This window comes from Tasmannia lanceolata, unplaced genomic scaffold (assembly GCF_043159265.1).
Source record: "Tasmannia lanceolata isolate RefF3 unplaced genomic scaffold, GAP_Taslan_0.1 ptg000064l, whole genome shotgun sequence".
Lineage (NCBI taxonomy): Eukaryota > Viridiplantae > Streptophyta > Magnoliopsida > Canellales > Winteraceae > Tasmannia > Tasmannia lanceolata.
The window spans coordinates 302,501-312,500 of NW_027518741.1; positions in this window are offsets into that span (position 1 = coordinate 302,501).

Genomic DNA, 10,000 nt, shown 5'->3' on the forward strand with positions numbered 1-10,000 from the left:
TCTTTGGAACCAACCATCAGTGCCACGGGAAGTGCCGGAGTCCCGGCATCCGCGGTGCCAAGTCATTGCGCCCTTGGTCTCTGCAGCGGGGCATGCCGGGCACTCCCAACCATTGCAAGCAAGCAAGCAAGCAAGAAAGAAAGTAAGTAAGTAAGTAAGTATTACATATAGGGGCGGGACATGCGGGGAGATCTGCGAAACGTGCATTACGGGGCACACGCGTACCTACCGGGGCATACCGACCCCTATTGGGGCACACGTGTGCATATCGGGGCATACCGGGCCTATCGGGGCACACGCGTACATACCGGGGCATACCGAGCCCTACTGGGGCACACGTGCGCATATCGGGGCGTACCAAGCCTATCGGGGCATACGCATGTATCCCAAGGCATACCGAGTCTATCCGGGCATACGCGTTCATACCGGGGCGTAACGGGCCTATCGGGGCATACTTGGGCATATCCGGGCAAAAAATGCCCAAAACTTGCGCAACCTTGGCAACCGTGGTCCATTCCTCTCTATATGCCTAGCCTTGCCAACCGTGGTCCATTCCTCACTATATGCCATGGCCTTGTGCCCATGGTCTTCCCAAGACAGCGTCCAAGGCCCCCGGAAGGCCAAGGGAGCCCAACCCAGCAATGCCCTGCTATGGCAAGCCAAGGCCAAGCATTCCGGTGCCTATCCGGGCAAAAATGCAATTCCTCTCTATATGCCTAGCCTTGGCAACCGTGGTCCATTCCCCACCATATGCCATGGCCTTGTGCCCATGGTCTTCCCAAGACAGTGTCCAAGGCGCCCGGAAGGCCAAGGGAGCCCAACCCAGCAATGCCCTGCTTTGGCAAGCCAAGGCCAAGCATTCCGGTGCCTAACCTTGGCAACCGTGGTCCTTTCCTCACCATATGCCATGGCCTTGTGCCCATGGTCTTCGCAAGACATCGTCCAAGGCGCCCAAAAGGCCAAGGGAGCCCAACCCAGCAATGCCTTGCTAGGACAAGCCAAGGCCAAGCATTCCGGTGCCTATCCGGGCAAAAACGCCCAAAGCATGCCCATTCCTTAGCCTATCCAGGCAAAAACGCCCAAAATCTGCACATTCTAGTGCCTATCCGGGCAAAAACGCCCACCAGCATGCCACCCTCCTATAGGGTTTGCGCAACCAACCAGCCTAACCACCAGTGGCAACCAAAGGTGCTGTTAGCGACGACTTCTGAAGACGCAACGAGACGCGACGTGTTTGCGCCCAGACGCGACGAGACGATGCGGGATCTGCGCCCAAGAATGCCTAGACCCGTCGACTTGATGCGGGATCAGCTCGCCCAAGCATGCCTAGTGTGCAAGGCCTGTGTGCAAGGCTAGTGTCCAAGGCTAGTGTGCAAGGCTCATGTGGAACGCTAGTGCGCAAGGCTAGTGCCCAAGGCTTGTGTGCCAGGCCCGTGTGCAAGGCTAGTGTCCAGGGCTTGTGTGCATTGCTTGAGTGCAAGGCTTGTGTGCATTGCTCGAGTGCATGGCTTGTGTGCAAGGGTTGTGCGCAAGGCTAGTGTGCGGGGCTTGTGCGCATGGCTAATGTGCACGGCTTGTGTGCATGGCTACCGTGCAAGGCTAGTTTGCATGGCTAGGGTGCAAGGCTCGCATGCGAGGCTAGTGTGCAAGGCTGCGTGCAAGGGAAGCGTGCAGGGCGAGTGTGCGAGGCCACTGTGCACGGCGCCAGCACTAGCGAGCCATCATCCGCGTTGCCATGGCTCGCTTGGCCTTGGCTTGCCAGGCCCCGACACGAGCAATCGCGCATTTTCTTTGCAACCGACCATCAATGCCGCCCAACGGGGCCAGCACGAGCAGTCATCCGCGGTCCCCTGGCCCTGCGCACGTTTGTCTTTGAAACCGAGCATCAATGCCACAGAAAGTGCCGGGGCGCCAGCTGGAGCCATCATCCGACGTGCCATGGCTCGCTTGGCCTTGGCTTGCCGGGCCCCGACACGAGCAATCGCGCATTTTCTTTGCAACCGACCATCAATGCTGCCCAACGGGGCCAGCACGAGCAGTCATCCGCGGTCCCCTGGCCCTGCGCACGTTTGTCTTTGAAACCGAGCATCAATGCCACAGAAAGTGCCGGGGCGCCAGCTGGAGCCATCATCCGACGTGCCATGGCTCTGGTCCCATGGTCTTCGCAACCGAGCATTCGTGACACCCGCGGGGCCAGGACACCAACCCTTCCGACACGAGCATTCGCGCATGTTCTTTGGCCACACAACGGCGCCAGCACGAGCAAAATCATCCGCGGTGCGGTGGCCTTGCACGGCCTTTTGTCTTTGGAACCAACCATCAGTGCCACGGGAAGTGCCGGAGTCCCGGCATCCGCGGTGCCAAGTCATTGCGCCCTTGGTCTCTGCAGCGGGGCATGCCGGGCACTCCCAACCATTGCAAGCAAGCAAGCAAGCAAGCAAGCAAGAAAGAAAGTAAGTAAGTAAGTAAGTATTACATATAGGGGCGGGACATGCGGGGAGATCTGCGAAACGTGCATTACGGGGCACACGCGTACCTACCGGGGCATACCGACCCCTATTGGGGCACACGTGTGCATATCGGGGCATACCGGGCCTATCGGGGCACACGCGTACATACCGGGGCATACCGAGCCCTACTGGGGCACACGTGCGCATATCGGGGCATACGCATGTATCCCAAGGCATACCGAGTCTATCCGGGCATACGCGTTCATACCGGGGCGTAACGGGCCTATCGGGGCATACTTGGGCATATCCGGGCAAAAAATGCCCAAAACTTGCGCAACCTTGGCAACCGTGGTCCATTCCTCTCTATATGCCTAGCCTTGCCAACTGTGGTCCATTCCTCACTATATGCCATGGCCTTGTGCCCATGGTCTTCCCAAGACAGCGTCCAAGGCCCCCGGAAGGCCAAGGGAGCCCAACCCAGCAATGCCCTGCTATGGCAAGCCAAGGCCAAGCATTCCGGTGCCTATCCGGGCAAAAATGCAATTCCTCTCTATATGCCTAGCCTTGGCAACCGTGGTCCATTCCCCACCATATGCCATGGCCTTGTGCCCATGGTCTTCCCAAGACAGTGTCCAAGGCGCCCGGAAGGCCAAGGGAGCCCAACCCAGCAATGCCCTGCTTTGGCAAGCCAAGGCCAAGCATTCCGGTGCCTAACCTTGGCAACCGTGGTCCTTTCCTCACCATACGCCATGGCCTTGTGCCCATGGTCTTCGCAAGACATCGTCCAAGGCGCCCAAAAGGCCAAGGGAGCCCAACCCAGCAATGCCTTGCTAGGACAAGCCAAGGCCAAGCATTCCGGTGCCTATCCGGGCAAAAACGCCCAAAGCATGCCCATTCCTTAGCCTATCCAGGCAAAAACGCCCAAAATCTGCACATTCTAGTGCCTATCCGGGCAAAAACGCCCACCAGCATGCCACCCTCCTATAGGGTTTGCGCAACCAACCAGCCTAACCACCAGTGGCAACCAAAGGTGCTGTTAGCGACGACTTCTGAAGACGCAACGAGACGCGACGTGTTTGCGCCCAGACGCGACGAGACGATGCGGGATCTGCGCCCAAGAATGCCTAGACCCGTCGACTTGATGCGGGATCAGCTCGCCCAAGCATGCCTAGTGTGCAAGGCCTGTGTGCAAGGCTAGTGTCCAAGGCTAGTGTGCAAGGCTCATGTGGAACGCTAGTGCGCAAGGCTAGTGCCCAAGGCTTGTGTGCCAGGCCCGTGTGCAAGGCTAGTGTCCAGGGCTTGTGTGCATTGCTTGAGTGCAAGGCTTGTGTGCATTGCTCGAGTGCATGGCTTGTGTGCAAGGGTTGTGCGCAAGGCTAGTGTGCGGGGCTTGTGCGCATGGCTAATGTGCACGGCTTGTGTGCATGGCTACCGTGCAAGGCTAGTTTGCATGGCTAGGGTGCAAGGCTCGCATGCGAGGCTAGTGTGCAAGGCTGCGTGCAAGGGAAGCGTGCAGGGCGAGTGTGCGAGGCCACTGTGCACGGCGCCAGCACTAGCGAGCCATCATCCGCGTTGCCATGGCTCGCTTGGCCTTGGCTTGCCAGGCCCCGACACGAGCAATCGCGCATTTTCTTTGCAACCGACCATCAATGCCGCCCAACGGGGCCAGCACGAGCAGTCATCCGCGGTCCCCTGGCCCTGCGCACGTTTGTCTTTGAAACCGAGCATCAATGCCACAGAAAGTGCCGGGGCGCCAGCTGGAGCCATCATCCGACGTGCCATGGCTCGCTTGGCCTTGGCTTGCCGGGCCCCGACACGAGCAATCGCGCATTTTCTTTGCAACCGACCATCAATGCCGCCCAACGGGGCCAGCACGAGCAGTCATCCGCGGTCCCCTGGCACTGCGCACGTTTGTCTTTGAAACCGTGCATCAATGCCACAGAAAGTGCCGGGGCGCCAGCTGGAGCCATCATCCGACGTGCCATGGCTCTGGTCCCATGGTCTTCGCAACCGAGCATTCGTGACACCCGCGGGGCCAGGACACCAACCCTTCCGACACGAGCATTCGCGCATGTTCTTTGGCCACACAACGGCGCCAGCACGAGCAAAATCATCCGCGGTGCGGTGGCCTTGCACGGCCTTTTGTCTTTGGAACCAACCATCAGTGCCACGGGAAGTGCCGGAGTCCCGGCATCCGCGGTGCCAAGTCATTGCGCCCTTGGTCTCTGCAGCGGGGCATGCCGGGCACTCCCAACCATTGCAAGCAAGCAAGCAAGCAAGAAAGAAAGTAAGTAAGTAAGTAAGTATTACATATAGGGGCGGGACATGCGGGGAGATCTGCGAAACGTGCATTACGGGGCACACGCGTACCTACCGGGGCATACCGACCCCTATTGGGGCACACGTGTGCATATCGGGGCATACCGGGCCTATCGGGGCACACGCGTACATACCGGGGCATACCGAGCCCTACTGGGGCACACGTGCGCATATCGGGGCATACGCATGTATCCCAAGGCATACCGAGTCTATCCGGGCATACGCGTTCATACCGGGGCGTAACGGGCCTATCGGGGCATACTTGGGCATATCCGGGCAAAAAATGCCCAAAACTTGCGCAACCTTGGCAACCGTGGTCCATTCCTCTCTATATGCCTAGCCTTGCCAACCGTGGTCCATTCCTCACTATATGCCATGGCCTTGTGCCCATGGTCTTCCCAAGACAGCGTCCAAGGCCCCCGGAAGGCCAAGGGAGCCCAACCCAGCAATGCCCTGCTATGGCAAGCCAAGGCCAAGCATTCCGGTGCCTATCCGGGCAAAAATGCAATTCCTCTCTATATGCCTAGCCTTGGCAACCGTGGTCCATTCCCCACCATATGCCATGGCCTTGTGCCCATGGTCTTCCCAAGACAGTGTCCAAGGCGCCCGGAAGGCCAAGGGAGCCCAACCCAGCAATGCCCTGCTTTGGCAAGCCAAGGCCAAGCATTCCGGTGCCTAACCTTGGCAACCGTGGTCCTTTCCTCACCATATGCCATGGCCTTGTGCCCATGGTCTTCGCAAGACATCGTCCAAGGCGCCCAAAAGGCCAAGGGAGCCCAACCCAGCAATGCCTTGCTAGGACAAGCCAAGGCCAAGCATTCCGGTGCCTATCCGGGCAAAAACGCCCAAAGCATGCCCATTCCTTAGCCTATCCAGGCAAAAACGCCCAAAATCTGCACATTCTAGTGCCTATCCGGGCAAAAACGCCCACCAGCATGCCACCCTCCTATAGGGTTTGCGCAACCAACCAGCCTAACCACCAGTGGCAACCAAAGGTGCTGTTAGCGACGACTTCTGAAGACGCAACGAGACGCGACGTGTTTGCGCCCAGACGCGACGAGACGATGCGGGATCTGCGCCCAAGAATGCCTAGACCCGTCGACTTGATGCGGGATCAGCTCGCCCAAGCATGCCTAGTGTGCAAGGCCTGTGTGCAAGGCTAGTGTCCAAGGCTAGTGTGCAAGGCTCATGTGGAACGCTAGTGCGCAAGGCTAGTGCCCAAGGCTTGTGTGCCAGGCCCGTGTGCAAGGCTAGTGTCCAGGGCTTGTGTGCATTGCTTGAGTGCAAGGCTTGTGTGCATTGCTCGAGTGCATGGCTTGTGTGCAAGGGTTGTGCGCAAGGCTAGTGTGCGGGGCTTGTGCGCATGGCTAATGTGCACGGCTTGTGTGCATGGCTACCGTGCAAGGCTAGTTTGCATGGCTAGGGTGCAAGGCTCGCATGCGAGGCTAGTGTGCAAGGCTGCGTGCAAGGGAAGCGTGCAGGGCGAGTGTGCGAGGCCACTGTGCACGGCGCCAGCACTAGCGAGCCATCATCCGCGTTGCCATGGCTCGCTTGGCCTTGGCTTGCCAGGCCCCGACACGAGCAATCGCGCATTTTCTTTGCAACCGACCATCAATGCCGCCCAACGGGGCCAGCACGAGCAGTCATCCGCGGTCCCCTGGCCCTGCGCACGTTTGTCTTTGAAACCGAGCATCAATGCCACAGAAAGTGCCGGGGCGCCAGCTGGAGCCATCATCCGACGTGCCATGGCTCGCTTGGCCTTGGCTTGCCGGGCCCCGACACGAGCAATCGCGCATTTTCTTTGCAACCGACCATCAATGCTGCCCAACGGGGCCAGCACGAGCAGTCATCCGCGGTCCCCTGGCCCTGCGCACGTTTGTCTTTGAAACCGAGCATCAATGCCACAGAAAGTGCCGGGGCGCCAGCTGGAGCCATCATCCGACGTGCCATGGCTCTGGTCCCATGGTCTTCGCAACCGAGCATTCGTGACACCCGCGGGGCCAGGACACCAACCCTTCCGACACGAGCATTCGCGCATGTTCTTTGGCCACACAACGGCGCCAGCACGAGCAAAATCATCCGCGGTGCGGTGGCCTTGCACGGCCTTTTGTCTTTGGAACCAACCATCAGTGCCACGGGAAGTGCCGGAGTCCCGGCATCCGCGGTGCCAAGTCATTGCGCCCTTGGTCTCTGCAGCGGGGCATGCCGGGCACTCCCAACCATTGCAAGCAAGCAAGCAAGCAAGAAAGAAAGTAAGTAAGTAAGTAAGTATTACATATAGGGGCGGGACATGCGGGGAGATCTGCGAAACGTGCATTACGGGGCACACGCGTACCTACCGGGGCATACCGACCCCTATTGGGGCACACGTGTGCATATCGGGGCATACCGGGCCTATCGGGGCACACGCGTACATACCGGGGCATACCGAGCCCTACTGGGGCACACGTGCGCATATCGGGGCGTACCAAGCCTATCGGGGCATACGCATGTATCCCAAGGCATACCGAGTCTATCCGGGCATACGCGTTCATACCGGGGCGTAACGGGCCTATCGGGGCATACTTGGGCATATCCGGGCAAAAAATGCCCAAAACTTGCGCAACCTTGGCAACCGTGGTCCATTCCTCTCTATATGCCTAGCCTTGCCAACCGTGGTCCATTCCTCACTATATGCCATGGCCTTGTGCCCATGGTCTTCCCAAGACAGCGTCCAAGGCCCCCGGAAGGCCAAGGGAGCCCAACCCAGCAATGCCCTGCTATGGCAAGCCAAGGCCAAGCATTCCGGTGCCTATCCGGGCAAAAATGCAATTCCTCTCTATATGCCTAGCCTTGGCAACCGTGGTCCATTCCCCACCATATGCCATGGCCTTGTGCCCATGGTCTTCCCAAGACAGTGTCCAAGGCGCCCGGAAGGCCAAGGGAGCCCAACCCAGCAATGCCCTGCTTTGGCAAGCCAAGGCCAAGCATTCCGGTGCCTAACCTTGGCAACCGTGGTCCTTTCCTCACCATATGCCATGGCCTTGTGCCCATGGTCTTCGCAAGACATCGTCCAAGGCGCCCAAAAGGCCAAGGGAGCCCAACCCAGCAATGCCTTGCTAGGACAAGCCAAGGCCAAGCATTCCGGTGCCTATCCGGGCAAAAACGCCCAAAGCATGCCCATTCCTTAGCCTATCCAGGCAAAAACGCCCAAAATCTGCACATTCTAGTGCCTATCCGGGCAAAAACGCCCACCAGCATGCCACCCTCCTATAGGGTTTGCGCAACCAACCAGCCTAACCACCAGTGGCAACCAAAGGTGCTGTTAGCGACGACTTCTGAAGACGCAACGAGACGCGACGTGTTTGCGCCCAGACGCGACGAGACGATGCGGGATCTGCGCCCAAGAATGCCTAGACCCGTCGACTTGATGCGGGATCAGCTCGCCCAAGCATGCCTAGTGTGCAAGGCCTGTGTGCAAGGCTAGTGTCCAAGGCTAGTGTGCAAGGCTCATGTGGAACGCTAGTGCGCAAGGCTAGTGCCCAAGGCTTGTGTGCCAGGCCCGTGTGCAAGGCTAGTGTCCAGGGCTTGTGTGCATTGCTTGAGTGCAAGGCTTGTGTGCATTGCTCGAGTGCATGGCTTGTGTGCAAGGGTTGTGCGCAAGGCTAGTGTGCGGGGCTTGTGCGCATGGCTAATGTGCACGGCTTGTGTGCATGGCTACCGTGCAAGGCTAGTTTGCATGGCTAGGGTGCAAGGCTCGCATGCGAGGCTAGTGTGCAAGGCTGCGTGCAAGGGAAGCGTGCAGGGCGAGTGTGCGAGGCCACTGTGCACGGCGCCAGCACTAGCGAGCCATCATCCGCGTTGCCATGGCTCGCTTGGCCTTGGCTTGCCAGGCCCCGACACGAGCAATCGCGCATTTTCTTTGCAACCGACCATCAATGCCGCCCAACGGGGCCAGCACGAGCAGTCATCCGCGGTCCCCTGGCCCTGCGCACGTTTGTCTTTGAAACCGAGCATCAATGCCACAGAAAGTGCCGGGGCGCCAGCTGGAGCCATCATCCGACGTGCCATGGCTCGCTTGGCCTTGGCTTGCCGGGCCCCGACACGAGCAATCGCGCATTTTCTTTGCAACCGACCATCAATGCCGCCCAACGGGGCCAGCACGAGCAGTCATCCGCGGTCCCCTGGCACTGCGCACGTTTGTCTTTGAAACCGAGCATCAATGCCACAGAAAGTGCCGGGGCGCCAGCTGGAGCCATCATCCGACGTGCCATGGCTCTGGTCCCATGGTCTTCGCAACCGAGCATTCGTGACACCCGCGGGGCCAGGACACCAACCCTTCCGACACGAGCATTCGCGCATGTTCTTTGGCCACACAACGGCGCCAGCACGAGCAAAATCATCCGCGGTGCGGTGGCCTTGCACGGCCTTTTGTCTTTGGAACCAACCATCAGTGCCACGGGAAGTGCCGGAGTCCCGGCATCCGCGGTGCCAAGTCATTGCGCCCTTGGTCTCTGCAGCGGGGCATGCCGGGCACTCCCAACCATTGCAAGCAAGCAAGCAAGCAAGAAAGAAAGAAAGTAAGTAAGTAAGTATTACATATAGGGGCGGGACATGCGGGGAGATCTGCGAAACGTGCATTACGGGGCACACGCGTACCTACCGGGGCATACCGACCCCTATTGGGGCACACGTGTGCATATCGGGGCATACCGGGCCTATCGGGGCACACGCGTACATACCGGGGCATACCGAGCCCTACTGGGGCACACGTGCGCATATCGGGGCGTACCAAGCCTATCGGGGCATACGCATGTATCCCAAGGCATACCGAGTCTATCCGGGCATACGCGTTCATACCGGGGCGTAACGGGCCTATCGGGGCATACTTGGGCATATCCGGGCAAAAAATGCCCAAAACTTGCGCAACCTTGGCAACCGTGGTCCATTCCTCTCTATATGCCTAGCCTTGCCAACCGTGGTCCATTCCTCACTATATGCCATGGCCTTGTGCCCATGGTCTTCCCAAGACAGCGTCCAAGGCCCCCGGAAGGCCAAGGGAGCCCAACCCAGCAATGCCCTGCTATGGCAAGCCAAGGCCAAGCATTCCGGTGCCTATCCGGGCAAAAATGCGATTCCTCTCTATATGCCTAGCCTTGGCAACCGTGGTCCATTCCCCACCATATGCCATGGCCTTGTGCCCATGGTCTTCCCAAGACAGTGTCCAAGGCGCCCGGAAGGCCAAGGGAGCC